Source organism: Pithys albifrons, chromosome 28 (assembly GCF_047495875.1).
Source record: "Pithys albifrons albifrons isolate INPA30051 chromosome 28, PitAlb_v1, whole genome shotgun sequence".
In the NCBI taxonomy this organism is placed as follows: Eukaryota; Metazoa; Chordata; class Aves; order Passeriformes; family Thamnophilidae; genus Pithys; species Pithys albifrons.
Window position 1 is genome coordinate 2,283,806 of NC_092485.1, and position 23,487 is coordinate 2,307,292.

A 23,487-nucleotide genomic window follows, 5' to 3' on the forward strand; every position below is an offset into this window, starting at 1 on the left:
CTCAGGAAAGCCATTTAGGAAGAACTGTCTGGGCCTTTCCATTTAAAAGCAGCAGTTTTTGAGGAAAAACCAGCCTTTCTCAGCTCACAGAGGAGAAAAGTTAAGCAAGACTTTTCTCTTTAAACCTGTTGTTCCAACCAGTGCTGAAAGAGGAGGACACACCTCCCTGCAAGGCTCTGAGTGCCACAACCCCCTGGGACCAGGAATTCCTCCCTGCTCTGCTGCCACACCTACTCCAGAAGCTGAACTGGTGTTTGTTTGGGTGACATGGGAACGTCAGAAAGAGCAGACAAGCTCGTGCCTCTTCCCAGGACTGTCCCAGCTGGGCTGCTCACACACATCAGCTGGTGTGAACTCCAGAGGTGCAGGAATATGGGACAACAGGAGGATTTCTTCAAGGCAGAAATAAGTGCTTGTGATACAGATTAGGTGCAAACACAATTTATTATTGATTACTGTGTCCAAATGAGCTTTTGTGACAGAGTTTTAAGAAAAAAACAGGCAGCTCTTGCCAAGGAATCAGCTTAGAGATGCTCAGCACTAACCCTTAAGTAAGGAAAAGCACAAGCCTATCATTTTGTATCTCTTTTGATGTTGTTTGCTACAGTCACAATGGGCTCTAATGCTCTTTTCCAATTTTCCAGCACAAAGTCTTAATCTGAGGATATTCTAATGAAGTGAGACAAATGCTCAGCACAAGAACAGCCTGGCAGTTCTGCCGTGAAACCCAAAGCTCAGCCCAAATCTCGAGGTCAAGGATTACAGGCAAGACTTACAGAAACTCTCTCTGTGTAACTGAGGACATCACACTTTGGCCTGTGACTGCTATCATCTGTTGAGGCATTTTTCGTGGAGAAAAACAAAGCAATCTGCATAATCCTGGCAAAAATGGGAAGGCAATTTTAGCACTTGCATCAAACATTTTGTGCTGCAATTTCCTTAAGGACATTCCAGGCAATTTTAAAAGCACATCACCTCCAAGAATCAATCTAGCACTGGAGTCACTGTTGTCTTTGGCACTGTGGGCGAGAAATTTAAGGTTTCTCTACTGTTTTTAATAAAACATGAAGATAAGGCTGCTCCAGGTTCAGAAAGCAGCATATCCCTATAGCAAATAACATCATTATCTCAAAGCTTTTTAATCTTTTTCCTCTTTAACTTAACGTAGTGCCTTCCACACATCTTTCCCAAAGGATTTGAAGGACCAGGCTCTCCACTGGCTGCCCTCTCCTGGATGGAATCAAAAAGTGTTTGATTATTTCCACTTAGATAAAATACAGTGATCTTTTAATTTTATTTTTCCTCAGGTCTGTATAACCACAAAGGTTCCACTGCACCAGAATGAGAAATTCTGAGGGGCTGCTACAGAGTTTCCCACTGTTTTGAGAGTAAAGCTTTAAACTAAATTGCCTTTATATATATATATATATATATATATATATATATATATATATATATATATATATATTAAACTGAGCTTGGCCATGGCACTGAGTGCCATGATCTGGTAAAGGGACTGGAGTTGGACCAAGGGTTGGACTTGATGATCTTGGAGGACTTTTCCAACCCAATCCATTCTATGATTCTGTGATTCTATGATATATACATATATATATATACACACACACACATATAGACATATATATATATACACACACATCTGTATACACACACATATATATATTTATATTTATATTTATGTTTATGTTTATGTGTATATATGTGTATATATATATATATATGTCTTAGTAATTTTTTCATTTTCACATTTCTTTCCTACATTTATCAGTCCCTAAACCCCACTCTTGTGGGATCAATGCACCTCCTCAAACACACTGGGAAACATTTCTGTGGATGTTTGTTTCTTAAGGTGTGTTAAATATGGAATATTACAGCTGGAAGGGTACTTATATAATCTTTTCCTCTGCCTTAAGTCAGGGCCAAATATTTCTTTGCTGCTCTAGATCCGTGCTTGGCTGACCCCAGCCAAAGCCAGCTGATAGCGGGGACTGCTCGGTTTTTGCAGGGAACACAGTGCACTGTTCCCCCAATTAACTCTTGGCGTTCCTGCGGGTTTGTTTGTAGACTCCTGCCACGAGCAAAGGGCTCTGGAGATGTTTCTCTAAAGGACCCATTCATCGGGGAGCTGGGAGGTTCATCCTGTGAGCTCTCATCTTTAAATCGAGGGCAAGGATTAGGATGCAGCGTGGAAAGGCTGAGCACAAAACCCCCCTCACAGAGGGTTTCAGTCGCTGCCAGCGGCCCCGCCGAGCCGGAGGGCTCTCCCCGCGCTCCCTCCGCGGGCTCTCCCGGCCGCGCTCGGAAACTTTCCCTGCACATCTGCGCATCCATCCCTCCCTCGGCAGCGAGCCAAGGCGCTGAATTCCTGCGAGTCCCTGCAGCTCCCACACGTCCCGCAGCGCCAGGACCCGGAGGGAGCCGCACGGCCGGCAGTGAGTGAGTCAGCGCTGCGTGAGGCTGCGAGGGCAGCGGCGCCGTGAATGGCTGAGCTGCGCGGGGCGCGGAGCTGCGCGGAGCGGAGCAGCGCGGAGGGGCCGCGGCAGCCGCTGCGCCCGCGGCTCTGAGGTGAGTGAGCCCGCAGAGGGGGGTTTATTCGCTCGCTCCGATGGGATGCCTGGGAAAGACGGCGCTTAAAAGCGGCTTTTTTTTTTTTTTGCAAGCGGCAGCGAAAATTGCAGCTGTTAACGCACCTTCACATCTGGAAGGTGTTCCCGCAGCAGCTGCGGATAAGCTTAAGCTTGAAAAACATCTTTAGCGAGAGCAGCTTAAGCTTTGGGAAATGCAAGTGCTCTTATTCTTTCTACCCAGGTATACGAGAACTTAGTTTTATTGGCATTCTGCAGCAGTTACACCTATATGAAAATTCCTTACTTGCTTTCTTCTTATTACTATGACTTTCTCATTTGTTTGCTTGGTTGGTTTTTTTTTTTCTTCTGTGATGATTCTAAACTGAGCTTGGCCGTGGCATTGAGTGCCATGATCTGGTAAAGGGACTGGAGTTGGACCAAGGGTTGGACTTGATGATCTCGGAGGTCTTTTCCAACCCAATCCATTCTATGATTCTCTGATTCTACTCGGGATAAGAACTCGTTTCTTCCTTTACTAGTATAAATAAATAGGAATTCTGCTAAATCAAAGCATGACTGGCCCAAGGCAGAATCCTTTTAGCTGCAGACAGAGCAGTTCTTCTCTGGAGACCGTGGATCCTCTCGGATGTCCACTTGGAAAAGCTCACGACCTCCCTGCTGCCCGCCCGTAGTGACAGGATGGGGCTGACAATGTTTATTGATTTACAGCCGGTGATAACACTCATTTAGGCGAGACACTGCTCAGAGATGAAAACGGGGACCCCAGTCAGGGAGACAAAAGGAATTTGTGTGCCGAGAACAGAAAGTGCTTGTGCTTCGCTTCTTTCTTCACTTTAAATTCTCCTTATATGCTCAAGAAGTTTTAGAAAAACACCAAAAGTGAGCGTGCTTGTCAGGCTGGTTTTCCAAGTTGTCACAGCTTGGAAGTTGCATTGTAACTGTTAGACAGATAATTTATGGATGTTTTCATGCATTAAAGTATCACAATAAAGTATTTTGGGCACTTTTTTTTGCAAAGCCAAACTCAAATGTGACAATTATCTGCAAGGAGATAGAGAGGGAGCTGATTTGTCTGTGTGTTCCTGCTCTTGGCACTTCTGAGCTGGTTCAGATATTGTGGAAAACAAGCCTTTAAAATCCCCCTGACAACTGCCATTTCAGGCATTTGTCTGAAACACTGAGGGTTACAATATTTGCTGCACTTTCCCAAAGAGATTACAGTGATGGAATGAAGAATTAAATACACTGGAGCCTTCTCAAGTGTGATAAGAAAGACTTGGCCTTTCAATATATTAATAATCATCCATATGAATCATTTTTAAACAAACCTCAGCAAGGTCTGGAGAGGAGCCCCCCTGACACATCTGGGCTGTGGAGTAACAGTGATTTCACATCTTGATCAATCCCAGCCACTCACCCTGGAGGGATCTGTCACTCACAGCAAGGTGGGAGAGAAAGTAACTGTGACTTTCTTTCTCTCACCCTCGTGGCTGAGCAGTTCCCCTTTTCTCTGCAATTATCTTTTAAATGCCTTGATTAAAGCTCAGTGGAGAATTACAGTGAGCACGGACACTGTTCTAACTCATATGCTGAACAGTTGCATAGAATAACTGGGCAGTCTATGAGATCACCATAAGACATTAATTTAAACAGTCACGTTAGAAAAATACCCAAACTATGTATTCAGATGAGCATTTTCAAGTGTAAACTGTGTTTCTTTAATGGTGTGCCTAGAAAAAAAGTCAAGGAGAACACATTAAAAACTGGATTATTTTGATCAATAGGATAAATCCCATAAATTCCCCTATTGCTCCACAGCTTTGGCCATATAAAAATGTTCATTTAAATACAAATTCTATTGATTTTGTTTGTTTATTTCCATACAATATGCTTTTAGGACTAACATAATACTGAATATATATTAATTAGCATTTATTGAATTAAATTAAAAGCAAGTGGAAAAAAATCCTGGTAATTTTGACAAGTTGACAGAAATCTGTGAATTTTTTTTTAGTCTGAATTTCAGGACCAAATTCCCTGATAAAAAATAAGGGGTTAATAAAATCCGTGGTTTCATTCCAAAAGACTCAGTGCTCTGACAGCAAAAGGCAGTGCTGGATTGGTGGGCTTAGAAATATTTGTCAAAGTCAAATGTGAGGCCAATAAAAGCTGATGAAACTCAACCCCTTCCAGACCAGCTACAGCAACGGTGACCTCTGCCGGCTGCTGCAATTCAGGGGCTTGTTCAGCCACTGACCACGAACCAAAGTGGTCATTAAATGAGATCAGACACTCTCAGAAATGTGGGATAAAACCTCTTCCCACCCAACTTGCCTCATGGTGAAGGAACTGGCCTCAGGGGAAGGGAGCTGGGAAGGGGCTGGAGCAGCAGGAGGGGCTCAGGGAGCTCAGCTGGAGAAAAGGAGGTTCAGGGGAGACCTTCTCACTCTCTGCAACTCCTGACAGGAGGTTGTGGCCAGGTGGGGTTCAGGTAAGGGACAGCACAGGAGAAAACGGCCTCAAATTGTGCCAGAGAAGGTTTAGTTTGGATATTATGGAAAATTTCTTCCCTGAAAGGGTGGTCAGGCCCTGGCACAGCTGCCCAGGGCAGTGGTGGAGTCACCAGCCCTGGAAGGGTTCAAAACACGCTTAGATGTGGCTCTTGGGGACAGTTTAATGGTGACCACAGCGGTGCTGGTTAATGGTTGAACTCAATGATCTTTTCAACCTAAATGATTCCCTGATTCCCTGAAAACCAAAGGCAAATGTGGCAGTGGTGCTGCCACCGTGTCCCCTCCCCAGCCAGGAGGAAGCTCTCCCTGAGCCTGGTCACAGAGGGCAATGCTTTTAAGGACATTTCTCCAACCAGAGTGTCTCAGGGACAGATGTCCTGTGGGATGTGTGTGGCTTGTTCTCCTGACACAATGCCCTTTGTGCACTCTGTGGAATCCATTAAATATTTGTGTGTGTGTGTGTATTTATACCAAAATTATGTGGTCAAGCAGAGCATGATTTTTGCTGTTGCCAAGAGAGTGTAGGATCATTTACTGTGAGTTATTTGCACTCCTGCCTGCCCAGTCCCACTGATACTAAAGCCATGGAATTTGGGGGGAAAGAAAACCTCAGACCCCCAGTATTAACTTATATTGCCCTCAAATCCTGGGCACTGCTTGGAGTTCTGGCCACCAGTTCCATGGATAAAGGATAAAGTCAACCAAGAAAAGGTACAGGATCATGAAAGACTGAAGTATTTTCTGTATTTAGAGAAACTACAGAGATCATGATTTCTAAGGCTGGAAAAGAGAAGGGGTGTAAGGGAGATATTTATAGTCAGAATTGTCCTTCAGATGTTTCAGAGGAAATTGTTTGTTGTCTTGTCTCCCAGTTCAGAAATCAAGGAGTGGGTAATAAAACTGGCAGGTGGCACATAAAGGAAGGTGGTTCCACCCCCCAGGCCTAATGGAGCTGTGGAATTCCTTTCCATGGCACCCTGAGGGTCACAGGGGGCAGGAAACAATCAGCCACTCTGCAAGCAAAGCTGCTGCCTGTGGGTCCATAAATCCAAAGTGATTGCTGGTGGGAGAGCACTCCAAGGAGATGTGGTTGTGCCATTCCAACCCATCAGCAGCTGCTGCAGGAGGCACTTACTGACCTGCAGCCACTTCTGTTCTACTGGTTCCTCATCAGGGCTTTGCTCAGGGCAACTACTTGACCCATCCTGGCAAAAAGAGGTGACTGTGTAATATTTACTGTGCTTTGCTGGCTCAGTATTTACTGTGGTTTGCTGGTTCTCTGATAAAAAAAGGGCAATTCTGGCTAAAAGAAAAGGTAAAACTACATCCTTCAGTTTGATTTTTGCTCAAGAATGAGGTGTAGGTTGGTGTTCATGTAAATCCCCATCACAAAATGACATTAGTGATGAGATTCACAGCTCTTCAGGCAAATCAGTGTCTAAATAGATTATGAATGAGCTACTGGGGAAAGTCCTGTGAAAGTACATGGTGGGTCTTGTGGGATTCACTGAAATATCCTGTAAATGGGGAAATACAAATTTATCTCATTTCTTTGTGGTCTTCATGTTGAACTGACACCTTTGAAGCTCATTCTTGAGCTAAAATATTTTCTAACAGCTCCCACTAAAAATATGATATATAAAGCTTTAGTTAAAAGTAGCAGGGAAATATTTCACTAATTACACTGATAATGCATGTTAGAAATCACACACACACATGAATGAGATTCCTGTGGCACATTATCTAAATCCCAAATTCAATTGACTGCATAATTTGAAATAATATCCTTGTTGGCTTTACTGCCAGGCTTCTGTAGCAGCCTTTGAATTCCCACCTCTGAATTTTCCTTATCTTGGAGGAAGTGATTTTGTTCCTTTCTTCTTTTTTCCCCTGGGCTCTTGAATTTACAGCAGTGCTTTGAGATTTTATGGCACAGTAGTTGACACCAGCAGATGACCCAAATCAAGATGTATCAGACCCACATTCTGTTGCTGGGATCAGTTTTATCCCATTGAATTACAGGATGGTTTGGGTTGGAAGGAACCTCAAAGCTCATCCCATCCCACTCCCTGCCATGGGCAGGGACACCTCCCACCAGCCCAGGTTGCTCCAAGCCCTGTCCAACCTGGCCTTGGACACTCCCAGGGATGGGGCAGCCACAGTTTCTGTGGGAATTCCATTCCAGGCCCTGCCCACTCTCCCAGGGAAGGATTCCTTCCCAATATCCCATCTAGCCCTGCCCTATCCCAGTTTAAAGCCATTCCCCCTTGTCCCATCTCATGGACGTGGTTTCCACCCTTCATAGTGGGATTTCCTGGAAGAAACTGTGAGATGGGGACAATGCACAGAAAAAATCCTGAGGAATTCTCTGGCCTGGACTTTACAACCCAAACCCAAACCCATCTCCCCAGACTGACAGAGGTCAAACCTGCAGTGACCAGACCACTTGATGTAGTTCAAGACTTCTTTAATTCAGGTTTTTTTTTTTAAACCGAACACTGAACAGAGACCATTAAACTGATTCCAAAAAGTCTTTCCCTCCTTTATGTTCCTGGCTCCAAAATCCAATTTCCTGTTCCCATAGGGTCCATAACAATGTGCTAATAAAAGATCAGATTCTGCTCCCATTGACTTGTTAAGAATCCAAACTCCCACTGATTTCAGTGGGAAAAGATTCAAACACAAAGACAGAAAAAAAGAATCAAACAACATAAGAAAACTTCTCTGACTGTTTTGGGCCTTGGTTTACATATTATTGACAAAATCATGGGCTCATTAAGGTGGGAAAAGACCCTGAAAATCATCGATCTAAGCTTTGATTTAACACCACCACACCCACTAAACCATAAGGGCCGTTTCTATTATGCAAATATGAGGCTCCTTCCAAGAATAAAGTGAATGAAATGAATGAATAATTGATAAAATGGCTCTGGTTCTTACACTCAGGGCTGGTCATTTCTTTTGAACTGTCATCCTTGTGAGAAATGTTGCTGCCTTAAAGAGGGTGCAGAAAAAACTGCTTGAGCTCAGTTACTTGTTAACTGCCCAGAAAATTTATAAAGATTAGGCTGATTCTGACAGTTCTGACCTACAATGAGGAAATTAACTCAGTGTAAATACAGCTGGCAAGCAGATTATGGCTCTGATAACTTTCTATTTGCTAAGTATGGCTTTGTTAGGAAAAAAAAATTACTATTTTGATTTTTTTCCCTGTTCTTAATCATTTTGTATTTTTCCCTTTTGTATAGGTACAAAGGTGACACAGATTTTTTTTTTTTTTGTGGTCTGGTTCACTGCTTTGCTTTGACTGTTTTATTTTGGTCCTGACACAACCATATGTGATCCAGGCTCCTAAAAAAAAAAAGAACAAAAAAAGAAAGAAAGAAAAGGAAAAAAAAAAAGAAAAAAGTAAGAAAGAAAAAGGGGGAAAAAAAAGAGTTCTTCAAATAGTTTTGTGGTGGGGATGTGCCAAGCACCTCATTGCTATGCAATACTTTGATTATGATGCATTTAACAGCTCTGGCTCACGGGACATGTGATGTGTTTTTCTATTTTGAAAGAGAGTTTTTTGAGGGGTTTTATTGACGACTTTATGTGCTGGATGACTCAGGTATGAAAAAAGACCTGTGGTTGTTCACAAAGAGCTTTGCCCTGTGGTGGATGACACAGCCTGAGGCTTCCAAAATGCATCATTTCCTGCCCATTATTCCCCCATCCCTCCCTTGGGGATGCTCTTTGTGCCAGGGGTTGAAGGCACACACATCCCCAAAGCAACACAAATCATTAATTGGAATTATTGGCACCATAATAAGCTCATCTTGCTCTCGGGATCTTCCCTTTGCCTCTGTCAGTGAGAGCATCACCAAGGTGAGCCTTTCACCTGGTCACTCTCTTTGAGAGGATGTTAAAGGGATTCTGTTTAATGGGGACCAAGTTGGTTGTTCTTCCTTCTGCTCAGTGTTAGAAAGTTTATTCTTTCTTCTTCTCACTGTTAGAAATTTTATCCATTTCCCTCAGCAAAACTGATCACAGGAACTGCACCCCTTGACTGGAAGGACAAAGTGCACCAACTGTGGCAGGGGAAATCAATAAGCCCAGAACAAGCCCAAGAAATGAGGTGTGGGTTTATTTTCCGTGTCAAGAATCTGTTCCATTCCTCCCCTTGTTATTGGGGAGCATCCTGGGCTGGTGGAAGGTGTGAACTCCTCATCCCTGGGAGTGTCCAAGGGGAGGTTGGATGGAGCTTGGAGCAACCTGGGCTGATGGAAGGTGTGGACTCCTCATCCCTGGCATTGTCCAAGGCCAGGTTGGACAGGGCTTGGAGCAACCTGGGCTGGTGGAAGGTGTGAACACCTCACCCTTGGAGTGTCCAAGGACAGATTGGATGGAGTTTGGAGCAACCTGGGCTGGTGGGAGGTGTGGACTCCTTATCCCTGGAAGTGTCCAAGGGGAGGTTGGATGGAGCTTGGAGCATCCTGGGCTGGTGGAAGGTGTGGACTCCTCATCCTTGGGAGTGTCCAAGGCCAGGTTGGACAGGGCTTGGAGCAACCTGGGCTGGTGGAAGGTGTGGAGTCCTCATCCCTGGGAGTGTCCAAGGCCAGGCTGGACAGGGCTTGGAGCAACCTGGGCTGGTGGAAGGTGTGGACTCCTTGTCCCTGGGAGTGTCCAAAGCCAGGTTGGACAGGGCTTGGAGCAACCTGGGCTGGTGGAAGGGGTCCCTGCCCATGGCAGGGGGTGGCACTGGATGGGCTTTAAGGTCCCTCCCAACCCAAACCAGTCTGGGATTCCATGATTGGTGCTATCAGTGCTCTAAATATTCAACATCCATGTTTTTGCTCTGTCTGATCCAACCCCTCCCTGCCCCAGCCCCTCCTGCCAAACCCTCCTCTGCTCCTTTTCTCAGGCACACGCTGTGAAGAGGAGAGTGCAAAGGGTCACTGCTCAGCCTCACATTCCAGGACACTTTATAAGTGCCAAAAGTGTGAGTTTCTGGGTTTGGCAAAGCATCCAGAATCCACAGCATCAGAGGGAGTTGGATCCATGAGCTCTGGGAAGGGCTGTACTGGAGGCCTCTTCTTTTCTCTGTGTGTTCTGACACACAAATCATGTGGCTCTTCCCTCCCCTCCTATTTGAAAGCAAAGAAATTAGAAAACTATTTAATGAACTGCAGAATTTCTCCCTTTTGTCCAATATTTCAAATTTTAAAAAGCATTCCAGTCATCTGAATTCAGCCTTCAGCACGTGGTTGTGCCATCACTTGAAAGCAAAGGGAAATACTTTCTAAGAAAATAACACATTTCCAGTGCCACAGGAAAACTGATGTAATGTTTAAAGTTCAGATTTTAAGTTCATCTCTCTCCCTTTGAAATGAAATGCATTTGCAAAAGCTCATTTCCAAGTGACATGGATTTAAACTCTGGCTTTGTGCACAGAAAAGGAGGACACACCTAATCAGCAAACCCTCCCTCTGGTTCCCATTTGAAGCAGGCAAAAAAAAAAAAGATCTTGTAAGGTTTAGACCTTGATTATCTGCTTTGAACCTGATATTAATGCAGAGAAACCCCAGAGAAAAGTTGAAAGATGCTAAATTCAAACACAACAGGCCTCTTTAAAAAGATATTCCAGAAATCTGCCAGACATATGTTATTTAAAAAAAAAAAATAGAAGAAAAAGCTTATTTTTCTTGTGTTGACAATCTAAAATCTTTGTGTATTCATCATCCGAGGAAAGTTGTGGCAAAACCAGGCAAATCCCAAAGAAAAATCTATTCCTGTGTCACAATGATGTCAATAAATTGAGGATTCAACAGCATCTAATATTGTCATTTTGCAGCCCACATCTGGCTGCAAAGGTCAGCTTTTGTCTCCTCTGCTCACCCACATTATCTTCCTTCCAAATCAGACTAAAACTGCTTTCCTGTGACCATCATGTGTCTGCCTGACAGTTGGTTCCCCACCCAAAGGCATTAACAAATAACACTGTAATAAATAAATAACTCTGTGATAAATACAAGGTGCACATCAAACATCCAGACAAGGGAAATATCTGGTTCCATATGAGGGTTAAGTGGCTAATGAGGGTGAATTTCTAACAGATCAGGTTATTTGAACTAATTAACATGGGCACAAACCCCATGGAAATTCAGATTTGAAATGAGGCTTTTCTGAAGGCTTTTTGTGGGTGTGAAGTGCAGGGTCATGTCCTGCACTCAGTGGGAACACAAAGCAGGGTCATAATTAGGTGGGGAAAGGATGATGGAATTAATTACAGAATCATTGAGGTTGCACAAGACCTCCAACATTATCAAGGCTGGGTTGGACAGGGCTTGGAGCAACCTGGACTGGTGGAAGATGTTCCTGCCCGTGGCATGAGGTGGAACTGGAGGAGCTTCAAGGTTCTTTCCAACCTAAATAATTCCATGATGATTCTTCATAATCCTGGATCTCCCCTGAGGTCCCACCACCTGCTTGCACAGTTTGTGCCACACAGATGAGGAGATGCTCAGTCCAGGTGCAGGATTTGCAGGCAGATGTCTGTGCTGTACCTTTTCTCTTGGCCTCACAGGTGATTGCAGAGCAAGGCTCACCTTGGGCCCTCCTGCACCGGGTCACAAAACCACTCCCAGCCCATTCCCTGTGACACCAAATGAAATTATCAAGTGTGCTTGGAATTCCCAGTGTTACAAATGGGATGGAAGAGCCTTTCACTCTCTACAACTCCCTGAAAGGAGGTTGTAGCCAGGTGGGGGTTGGTCTCTTCTCTCAGGCAACCAACAGTAGGACAAGAGGGCACGGCTTGAGCTCTGCCAGGGGAGGTTTAGGTTGGATATTAGGAAGAAATTCTTTGCAGAGAGAGTGCTCAGGCATTGGAATGGGCTGCCCAGAGTGGGGGTGGATTCCCCATTCCTGGAGGTTTTAAAATGAGACTGAACGTGGCACTGAGTGCCATGATCTGGTGATCAAAGTGGGGTTGGATCAAGGGTTGGACTTGATGATCTCAGAGGTCACTTCCAACCCAACTGATTCTACGATTCTATGAAGAGCTTCACATAACAAATACCAACCACTCATCAAAGCAAGGAATCAATAAAATTGTGCAACCCCTGTGCATGCAGGGAAGATGATTCACTGACAGATGTGCAGATGATAAAGTTTTCAGTGCTGTGACACAACCTGGGGCACATCAGGAACCACAGAAATACCTCGAACCCCCCCGTTATTTTCAATCACAGAATCATAAATGGATTGGGTTGAAAAAGCCCTCCGAGATCATCAAGTCCAACCCTTGGTCCAACTCCAGTCCCTTTACCAGATCATGGCACTCAGTGCCATGGCCAAGCTCAGTTGAAAAACCTCCAGGGATGGGGAATCCACCCCCTCTCTGGGCAGCCCATTCCAATGCCTGAGCACTCTCTCCACTAGACAAACTCTTGCAAAAAAAATTTTGACATTTCAGCTCCCCTTTGGAGCAATTTTTGCTGGATGGAAGCAACAAAACCCAGAGAAATATCCCGTTGGGGTTAATTCTCTAAACATAACAACTGAAAAACCTGCTCTGAAATACAGTGGGTTTTGCTGCTGCTGCTAATACCTGGTGTTATTTATCTTTCTAAAAGCTTCTGGGAAGTTGTTTTAACTTCCAGAGGCTGTAAATTCTCTGTCCCAGAGATGAGGCAGCACTGCAGCATCATTCAGAAAGAAGAATCCAAGGGAGGGCAGGTGTCTTGTTCCTCTCTGTTAATCTGTGCATTAATTCTGTGAGCCCAGAAAACGGAATAAAACTCTTCTACTTGTAGGGAGCACCAGAGAAAATCTTCAAATTGTTGCAAAGAACAAGTTTTCAGGAAGCAATTAACTGCCTGACTGAGAAAAAATCCCCACTTTTTATTTGATCTAAAACTCAGGGGTGGTATTTTGAAACATTTGATTGAGCTCAGTCAATTAGCCTTGATTATGGTTTGGCTTTTGCCTGGGAATAGGCTGATCCATAGGGAATGCCACTCATACCAACACTGAGGCAGAGCTGGGTGACTCAGCTGATTAATCAGCTCTCCTTTTTCTTTTGGAGAAGCAAATCTTTGGCTTCCTCAGCTGCTCAAGTGATCACTATCGAGTCGTGTTGTAACTCACAGAGTTTTGGTCGCCCCTGACTCATCCTGAGAGAGGGAAAGTCACCTGCAACCCCAGAGCTGTCAGAGAATCAGAGAATTACAGAATCCCAGACTGGTTTGGGATGGAAGGGACCTTCAGGCTCATCCCATCCCACCCCTTGCCATGGGCAGGGACACCTCCCACCAGCCCAGGTTGCTCAGAGCTGTCCCACATCTCTGTGAGTGATGGACACACTCAGCAATGCTGCACCCAGAGCTTTCTGCTCACCACCAAGGCCTTGGCATTTCTTGGAGAAATATTTCCATTCCTGTTGCTTTCTGGTTTGGAATCAACCCCAAACCCCAGATATAAGGGTTCTGACAGTGGATCAATCCCTTCTAGACAAGTAGGTACTGACCCCACACCTGTGTTTTGTTAAATAAATCCAGTCACTTCCTTAGATCACAGAACAGAATCTGCAGATGAGCCATATCTCCAATTCCCCCTCCAAAAACTGGCTGAATTTATGAACTAAATTAATGGAAGAAAAAAGCACAGATACTTGTAAAAATTTTAAGTGAGCATGGATCTTTTTTCCCTCTTTTTATAGGGAAATCACAACAAAATGCAGCCAGTGAACAGGCACAGTATGTGATCATGGCCATGAAATGCCTACAATGTAAATGGACTTAATGACAAAATCAAACAAATCTCAATTAAAGGCACAATGGCTCCAGACAGGCAAACCCCATCGCTCTCCCAGCTTCCCACCAAGCATGGAAAGGTTGCCAGGCATGGGGAGCAGTTCAGAAAGTTACTGACAGTAAAAATGGGCTTCACTGGAGACTGTAATCCTGACTCCATAAGCATTGCCAGAGGCCTGACATGAAGAAACAAGCACCATTTCCAGCAGCCTGCAAAGCCAAGGCAGAGATTAACATCTGTCAGAACCAGCTACAGATGAGATTCCTATTGATCCTTGATTGCCCCAAGAATTTAGGAGGCCTAAAAGCAAATTTAAAGACAGTAATCACATATCAGTGGCTTTGCTCTGTTCATTTACAGTCCCTTTCCCTGAGTGTTTTCAAACAGCTCTGTGTGATGGAGCTCAGTGGTACAAGGTACAAAAGGTATTTTTTCCAACTTAGTCACTGTCAAGCTTAGTTTTGTAGGAAAAAAGCAGGGACAGGGAGCAGTTCTGGTGCTGCTGCAGCCTCCAAGACACTGATTTTCATGTCTGGGCTGTGTTGCTGTGGATTTTGTGTCTGCCTTATCCGTATCTATCCCTGCTAACAAGATTAAGACTTTGCTCACATTCTTCTAATTAAAACACTGTAATTCTGGGAAGAGATTCCACGTCTTCTTTTAGCAGGGTAATCAGTACATCTGTGAGTTCAAGTTACTATTTTTTACCATCAAAGCTTGCACAGAGATAGCTCTTTTCCATGCAGGCCACGACTTTTTATCCACATGGGCTGGAATAACACACTTTATTTTGTAGTAGTGGGATCAACATCTTCTCCTGCTGGGAGAGCTGAGGGTGTTCAACCTGGAGGAGGCTCAGGGGACACCTTAGAGGTCTCATTGCAGCCTTTCAGTACCTGAAGTGGGCTCAGAAAATGAGGGAGAGGGACTTTGGACACAGGCAGAGAGTGATGGGACAAGGGGGGTGGTTTCAAACTGAAAGAGAAGAGACTTTGATCAGGTTTTAGGGAGAAATTCATTCCTGAGTGGGTGATGAGACTCTGGCAGAGCTGCCCAGGGCAGTGGGGGGTCACCACCCCTGTAAATGTCCAAGAACCACATGGATGTGATGCTGAGGGACTTGGGTCAGTGGTGGGCTTGGCAGTGCTGGGTTAATGCTTGGACTCCATGACTTTAAAGGTCTTTTCCAACCTTCATGATCCTGGGAACTCCAAGCTGTATTTCACTTACCAGCTGCAGCCTAAAAGTTATTTCCAAGTTATTAGTCCTGTAGCTTCTCCTTCCTACAGGAAAGTACCACTCCAGAACTTTCACAAGTTCCTCCTCCCACTTTCACTCCTTGCCCTGTATTTTCTGTGAGGTTGGGACACAGCACTAAGGGAAGGGTTTGTTTAATCAGCTTCTGCAAGATGATGTTTTGATGAATGTAGGATGAGGAAACTTGTTCCAGCACTTCAGTCCTCCCAGTTCCAAGAGTTCCAACATCCAATCTATTGATGGGTCTCACTATGGAAATAGAAAAAAGGTTCATCTCTAATATAACAAAAGGCAGCAAGGAAAATAATGTGCTGGCAAACACAGTAACAGTGATCTTCTAATCCTGGCCTGCTTTTATGAGAATTCCCACATTTCCAGGGCTGCACATCAGGGAAGTCAGTGAACCCCACAGAAAGCTGAAGTGTGAACAGCACAAAGACATCCAACACCATCAGCATCCTGTTGTAATTTAGGCACTTGGAGTTATCCAGTCTCAGAGCAGGGCCAGAGAGAGTTCTAGAAAGCACGACAGAAACCTCCAAGGGCCCAGTTTAAAGGGAAAAGATGCATATCCCCATTATACTTTTTGAGTGTATCAAAAAAATGCTTTCAGCAACCAGATGATGCCAGAAAACAGAATACATAAATACCCTTCAAATGCTCCTAAAACAACTGAGTTGCCAAATACAGATTTATAAGAAGTGCTGAGGCTGCCAGGTCTGTCCAACTCCCTGTTTCCTGTTCTTAAGCAAAGGTTGCTGAACTCCATTTAAACTTCTTCGAGCTCTGCTCTTTGCTTGAAGGATTCCCACAGTACAAGAGAGGATCAGACCTTTCCTTTTCAAACCCTTTTGTGTTGAACTGTCCTTTTTCACAGAGGAACTCTGTGACCAGGGGAACTGTTCAGAGCCAAGGCATTGATTTCAGAGCCAGCTGCAGGTTCCCAGCAAGAGAGGACACCCTGCTCTCTGCAACATCCTCCTCTTCTCTGCCTGTTCCTCTGCTCATCAGTCAAGCTTTGTGGGAGGTGAGGATATTCCAGGTGCAGACAAACACATGGAAATGTTACCTTAAAATTCATTTCACCTTAAATGGCTGAGTGGGGAATAAAACCCTCCCATCTTCAAAGCTCCACAGCAGCTGCCTCGCCTCAAACTCTGACAGAATGGGAAGATGGAAAACTCCAACTCCCCATTTCTCCCTGGGCCTGAGCCCACATCCCACAGCAGAGCTGAGATATGGACCAGCTCACATGGCTCTGCTCTCCCAGGTTTAGTGTCAGGAGCCCAGCTGAGATTCTCAGAGCACAGGAATGAGGGAACTCCTAAATCAAGTCTCTGTCCTTATTCAGAGCAAGAAAATGTGGCTGGAATTAGTTCTGAAAATATATTTTGTTGCTAATGTACAGAATCCATTACACTTTGTTCCCACCCCTCTTCAGGGCTGCCAGGAGTTGTCTGGGGCTGCAACCAGGGGAGTTTAAGACAGCAAAGAATTAATACAATCACACAGCAGTGAGTAAATACCTTCCCCAGCACAGGAAAGCTGGAGACAAGCAGAGGTTCCACGTGTGCTGATTGTGTGGGGCAGGAACTCTGAGGCAGCTGCTCTCAATGTGTGAGAGGAGAAGGCACAGAGACCTGCAAAGACACGAGTCAGAGCATGTGGACCAGCACTTGGAGCTGCAGAGGGAACAAAACAGTCTGTTAAGACATGGGCATGACCAGGACAGGGCTGGGATGCAGAGAACAGGATTGTGGAGCTGGACCCTCGAGGGGGCTGTCCAGCAATCCATCTCCAAAGGGGCACAAGGGCTGCCCAGCAGGGCTGTTCTGCCCACAGGAGGATGTTCAGCTCTGCCTGACCCTCCATCAGGAGATAAACCATCACCAAAGGGGCACAAGGGCTGCTCAGCAGGGCTGTTCTGCCCACAGGGAGTGCTCAGCTCAGCCTGACCCTCCATCAGGAGATAATCCATCACCAAAGGGGCACAAGTGATGTCAAGCAGGGCTGTTCTGCCCACAGGGAGTGCTCAGCTCAGCCTGGCCCTCCATCAGGAGATAATCCAGTGCAAGCCATCACCAAAGAGGCACAAGGGCTGCCCAGCAGGGCTGTTCTGCTCACAGGGAGTGCTCAGCTCTGCCTGGCTCCCCACCAAGAGATAAACCATCACCAAAGGGGCACAAGGGCTGCCCAGCAGGGCTGTTCTGCCCACAGGAGGATGTTCAGCCCTGCCTGACCCTCCACCAGGAGATAATCCATCACCAAAGGGGCACAAGGGCTGCTCAGCAGGGCTGGTCTGCTCACAGGAGGGTGCTCAGCTCAGGCTGGCCCCCCACCAGCAGATAATCCAGTGCAAGTGCACAGTGTGTGTGTTTGCTCCTGCACCAGGAGCTGTTTGATGCACCTGGGGATGGAATTCCCACCCTTCTGCTTTTTAATCAATTCCTTCCATAAAGAAAGGTGCAGGAAAGGATTTTGGTAAAGAGAGAAAGATGGTACTCATATGGTTTGCTCATATGGATTACAAACCCTGGTAAAACCACATTTGTTTTTGGACCACTCGAGGCACACACGGAGCAAAATACAATGAACAAATAAGGACAATAAGGCCAAAAAAAAAAGCATGTGAAGAAACAGGATCTGTTTCCCTGGACTCTTCTGCTCTGCAGCGGTTGACTCTGGTGCCAATTAATCAGGATGATCCTCCAGGCTGAACTCAGAAAAACATACAGAGAAAAAAATGTAGGTATGGAGCATTTTGTAGTGTCAACACACTTGCACAGAGAGTGTCCTTTAATCCTCAGCAAGTGCTGAGTACAAACATACAAAGTATGAAAGCCCAGGGGGAAAAATTCCAGCAGCACCACCACAGTTTCCAAACCAGCTCTGCCTCTGCACAGGAAGCTGCAAGTCGAAGGTGAAACGCTGTTTACTTGTTCCTTTTTTCTGGTCGTGTTCAGATCAGCCAAAACATTGGAAGGAATATCTCAAAGGTCTAGAGCAATAGTAAAAAATTCGTGGGGTTTTTGGTAGAATACCCTGGATGTCTCCTGTTTCTCCTGAGAGAACTCCTTGTGCTGGTGAACAAGAGCCACCAGATGCCACTGCAACCTGAGAACTCCTTCAGTGCTCCTGTGGTTGGCTTTGTTTTATTTGGTGGTGTCTCCAGAGTTTTGTGGACAGCCCTATTACAACCCTCTTTCTGAGGAGGTTTTACCCTCTCATTTCAAAGCTGCACCACATCTAAAAGGGTCTTGCTGTGCAGGGAAACAAACCCCTCTTTTCCACCTCTTTAGGAACTAAATTTTTAAGCCACCAGCAAGTGGTAAAAAAAACCTTCAAAGCTGAAAGTTTTTCTTGCACCCAACTGAAGCATTTGCTGAGTTTAGAGGGCAAAACCCACCACGTTTCACATTTCTGTGGTGGAGTGTTTAGGAATTCTAAGGAAATTGGTTTGAACTCAAGTTAGAGGGGAAAGGCAGGTGGAGCACAAGGGTTTGAACATCCCTCCAACTTTACAGTCTGCGGGACAAGCTCAAGGTTTGCCATGAGGAGGTGCAAAAATATCTGCTCAAATCTTTAATTCCAGCCCACCCACAGCAGGACCTGCCCTCACTGATAATGTCCAGGCATCCAGAAATCCTGGAATCACACTTCTCAATTTTACAGGATGTGTCCAAGGATACAGAAATCAAACTGATAATGAACAACAGCCCAATTACTCAGAGTTTTATACATTCCATTCAACTTCGGCCACGTTAATTTGAAGAATCACAGAATCATAGAATGGATTGGGTTGGAAAAGACCTCCAAGATCATCAAGTCCAACCCTTGGGCCAACTCCAGTCCCTTTACCAGATCATGGCACTCAGTGCCACGGCCAAGCTCAGTTGAAAAACCTCCAGGGATGGGGAATCCACCCCCTCTCTGGGCAGCCCATTCCAATGCCTGAGCACTCTCTCTGCAAAGAATTTCCTTCTGATCTCCAACTTCAATTTCCCCTGGCAGAGCTTGAGCCCATCGTGCCCCCTTGTCCTATTGCTGAGTGTCTGGGAGAAGAGACCAACCCCCACCTGGCCAGAACTTCCCTTCAGGCAGTTCCAGACAGTGCTGAGGTCACCTCTGAGCCTCCTCTTCTCCAGGCTGAACACCCCCAGCTCCCTCAGCCTCTCCCCACAGCACTTGTGCTCCAGTCCCTTCTCCAGCCTCGTTGCTCTTCTCTGGCCCCGCTCCAGCCCCTCAATCTCTTTCCTCAACTCAGGGGCCCAGAACTGAACACAACACTCAAGGTGTGGCCTCCCCAAGGCAGAGTCCAGGGGAAGGGTCACTGCCCTGGGCCTGCTGGCCATGCTAGTTTTGATCCAGGCCAGGATCCCATTGGCCTTCTTGGCCACCTGGGCACACTGGTGGCTCATGTTGGCTCTGCCTGGCTGCTCTCCAGCCACTCTGTGTCCAGCCTGGAGCGCTGCAGTGGTTGGAGTGGCCAAAGGGCAGGACCTGCACTTGGCCTTGTTGAACTCCATCCCATTGGAATCAGCCCATCTCTCAAGTCTCTCCAGATCCCTCTGCAGGTCCCTCCTCCCTTCCAGCAGCTCGACACTTGGTGTCATCAGCAAATATGCTGATGATGGACTCAATCCCCTCATCTAAATCATCAATGAAGATGTTAAACAGGACTGGACCCAACACAGACCCCTGGGGACACCACTGGTGACCGGCCACCAGCTGGATTTGACATTTAAATGTAATTTAAGGTGTTATCCCCATAGCTCGTGAGTTATATGGAATTACAGTAAGGAGGGCACAGAAGGACTGTGACTGCTGTGGGGTCAACACCCATCTCCAGCTGCAAGGAAAAGGAGGAATTCCAATTCCAAAGGTCTCATTTGAAATTTCTTCCCATCATTCCCATATTTTGCATGTAAAGTAAATCAGGAGAGAGGGAATTTCAGTCATTAAGAAAGTAATTCAGTTCTGTAGGTCTCAGGAAGGTAAAATAGATTTAGAAATAGGAAAGAATATCCTAGGAGTTAAAAAAAAAATAAAAGGAAGGGGGCAAGGGAGAAGAGGAACGTTGCTACTGCTTGGCAAGGTCCTGTGTTGTTCTTTGGGTTCTTCTCTTGCTGCAGAAGTAAATTCTATTGACCATAAGTGAGTGGGGAGGATCATTTTATTAAGTGTTTGGAGAATAACTTGACATTTTTGGATGGAACATCCTGCATAGGCAGAGCAATGTTCTGTCTCAGTGTTCAGTGTTCCTTTGCTATCTCAGCAATCTCAGCAGACACAAGAGCACCTCCATTTCAGAAGGTTTTATTTTGTAGACTTTTCACCATGTCCTGAAGGGTTTGGGGTTTTTTATGGAAAAAAAAAACACCCAACACCTCAGTTTGAACAGCTCCAGCCACAGGATTTTTTATCAGGTGCAGCTGCATCCTCAGCTTCAGTAAAATAAAGGTTTTAAAGTTCTCTCAACTCCTGCCTTCTTTGCTGCTTCTTTCTGCACTTTGATTGCCAAGTACAGACACACTTCAGGTTCCCTTTGGTATTTTTCAGAATTCCTGCACCATTAAAATATCCTTGAGTCATTTAAAACTGTTAGAAAACATTTGTAGAAGATAAAATTCCTCTTGGACATAAATAATTAAAAGCCTGAAAAGCTGAGGATCTCAGCCATAATTTAGGGATGCTCCTCCTCCTCACATAATGTTCTTTTCCAAATTCAAGATCTAGATGATGGAATCCACCTTTGGGAATCTTCTCACGACATCCCAGCTCATTTTTTGTTTTCTGTCTCCCCTCTGGAGCCACCACAACTTTGTGCAGCGCTGAGAAATCTCCTTTGCTACAAATCTGTCTGTACAGTTGTAGAAAAGTGAAAAAGGAGAATATAAATGAAAATTACGAGCTTGAATAAAAACTAAAGGCTTACATTGCTGCTGGGATTCAGCTGGTTCTTATTAATCAGGGTTTGGCCAAGAATCAGGATTTCTATTCCCTTCTGAATAGCTGGAATAAGATCACTAGTTGGAAAAGTTTACTGGCCCTAAAGATATTGTATTTTTCTGCCTTAACTGCTTTTGGCTGTAAGATGGGATAGTAACATCACAGTCTGACTGCCCTCATATTTTCTGCTCCCAGATGAATTCCAGTTTGATTTGGGTCGTTTCGTGAAGTCTGAAATTCCAGTTATTTCATTCCCGGTCATTTTGTGTTGGAAACCTCAGGGTCAAATATAGCAAGCCAAAAAACCCCAAATATTAATCCATTTGGGAAGGGTGTAGAGGGAAGGACAGGCCATGCACCAACCTCATTAAGATCTTTGGACTTACTGTTCAAGCAGAAACCAGGGAATGAATCCTGGAGAGGAATTACAGGGAGCAGCAATTGGGTAGGATGGAGGCTTCCAACTTGGTGTGAGTGGGATGGATTTCTCCCATTTATCCCGCAGCAGTTTTGCTGTCAGTTAATGCCTCATGTCTTTAGTCACTCCTTTGTGCCTGTGAATTAGGAAATACGAAACCCTGGAGTCCTATAAAATACATCCCCAGCTTCGAGGCCACATGGAAAGTTCCAAAGCAATCACCACATGCCAATCATTAATTTTAGGATGATAATATAGGAATGATATACAACTTGTGGTATGCTCAGGGAGCGTATTTCTAGCCAGGATTTTTACTCCTAGCTTATTTAATTTGACCACTTTTCTGCCCTTGAGGTCATTGGCTTCAGGAGGATCAGCTTCACATGCTCTTCCAAAGGCTGTTTTCTGTTATTTATTTTCAGAGATTTCTCACTGGTTTTATAAGTGACTGTTTTCCCTTCACTGTATTTACAGAGGTTTTTATCTTGGCAGAGGCAATTTCTTTATCTTTTATTTAAAGACTGTCAGTTTGTTATCTTAACTGGGATAAACTTTTCTCTTCTGTGCACCTTTAACACTTCCCAACAGCCAATCTGTCCCAGCCAGAGCTGCAGCCCATGGCAAGTCTTTGCTGGGATGGCCATGATAACCTGAAGATCCCATATTTTTTTGCCAAAGGAACCACATTTTTGATGCTGTTGGTGCCTCTAAATTCCCAGGAGCACGTTCTAGAAGTGAGAGCATCACGATGCCAAACCCTGTCAAACGAATTCGAGTTGCAAAACAAATGGGGACGTTCTTACAAATGCAAGTCTTGATTTTGTTTGACCAATTGGGGGTTACAAAGTGAGGCTTCTAAAGGTGAGCTCTGCCTGTCCTGTGTCACCAGAGCTGTCACCTACTGTGAGGAAGCCCCAGCTGTGGCTCCAGGCTGGATGTCTCCCATCAGGTGGCTTCACTCAGCACCCTTGAGGGAACTGGGTGTCAATGAGGGCAATGGGCAATAAAGTTCTTTTCCTCTTTTGGGGCTTCTCCACAGAGACACCAGCAATTAAAATTTTTTTGTACTGGGTCAGGAGGACAGAAGGGATAAGATCAGACTGCTGTAAATAAAATATTTCATAGAATCCTAGAATGGATTGGGTTGGAAAAGACCTCCGAGATCATCAAGTCCAACCCTTGGGCCAACTCCAGTCCCTTTACCAGATCATGGCACTCAGTGCCACGGCCAAGCTCAGTTGAAAAACCTCCAGGGATGGGGAATCCACCCCCTCTCTGGGCAGCCCATTCCAATGCCTGAGCACTCTCTCTGCAAAGAATTTCTACCTGATCTCCAACTTCAATTTCCCCTGGCAGAGCTTGAGCCCATCATGCCCCCTTGTCCTATTGCTGAGTGCCGGGGAGAAGAGACCAACCCCCACCTGGCCAGAACTTCCCTTCAGTGATTTCTGTTACTTATGCCCCTCAAAAGCCTACAATAAACCTTAAGAATCATTTTCCAAAGCCTTACCAGTTTCTGATTTGGTGAATCCCCACCCTGCAGAATTGCAGAATTACAGAATCACTGACTGCTGTGGTTTGGAAGTGACCTCAAAGACCATCTGATCCCACCCCCCTGCCATGGGCAGGGAATGTTCCACTAGCCCAGGTGTTCCAAGCCCCATCCAGCCTGGCCTTGAACACCCCCAGGGATGGGGCAACACTCATAGTGCTGCTCTCCCTTAATTACCCCAAATTAACAGCTGCACAATGGCCTATGAAGCATCCCTGTTATTATCTTTATCTCTGCTCCCCATGACTCAGAGATCTGGAGGGAGATACTCGTTGTACATCCTGTGATGAGGAGGATCAGGGTGACACGATGCTCGTTGCTGCAGGGCAGCATTTTTCTCAGTCTGCTGCACTCCCTAGAAATCCTCAAAGGAATATTTCAGTGCTGGAGGCA

At 45.3% G+C, this 23,487-nt stretch overlaps 1 protein-coding gene across 2 annotated transcripts in view; it reads left to right on the plus strand.

Moving 5' to 3' along the window:
• The first annotated feature begins 2,281 nt into the window (after positions 1-2,281).
• The window catches only part of NGF (nerve growth factor), a 28,160-nt gene continuing 6,954 nt past the window's right edge, over positions 2,282-23,487 (plus strand). For both annotated transcript variants that reach the window (XM_071578671.1, XM_071578672.1), the window contains exon 1: positions 2,282-2,586. The gene's annotated coding sequence lies outside the window, so the exon portion shown is untranslated. The remainder of the gene's footprint in view (positions 2,587-23,487) is intronic.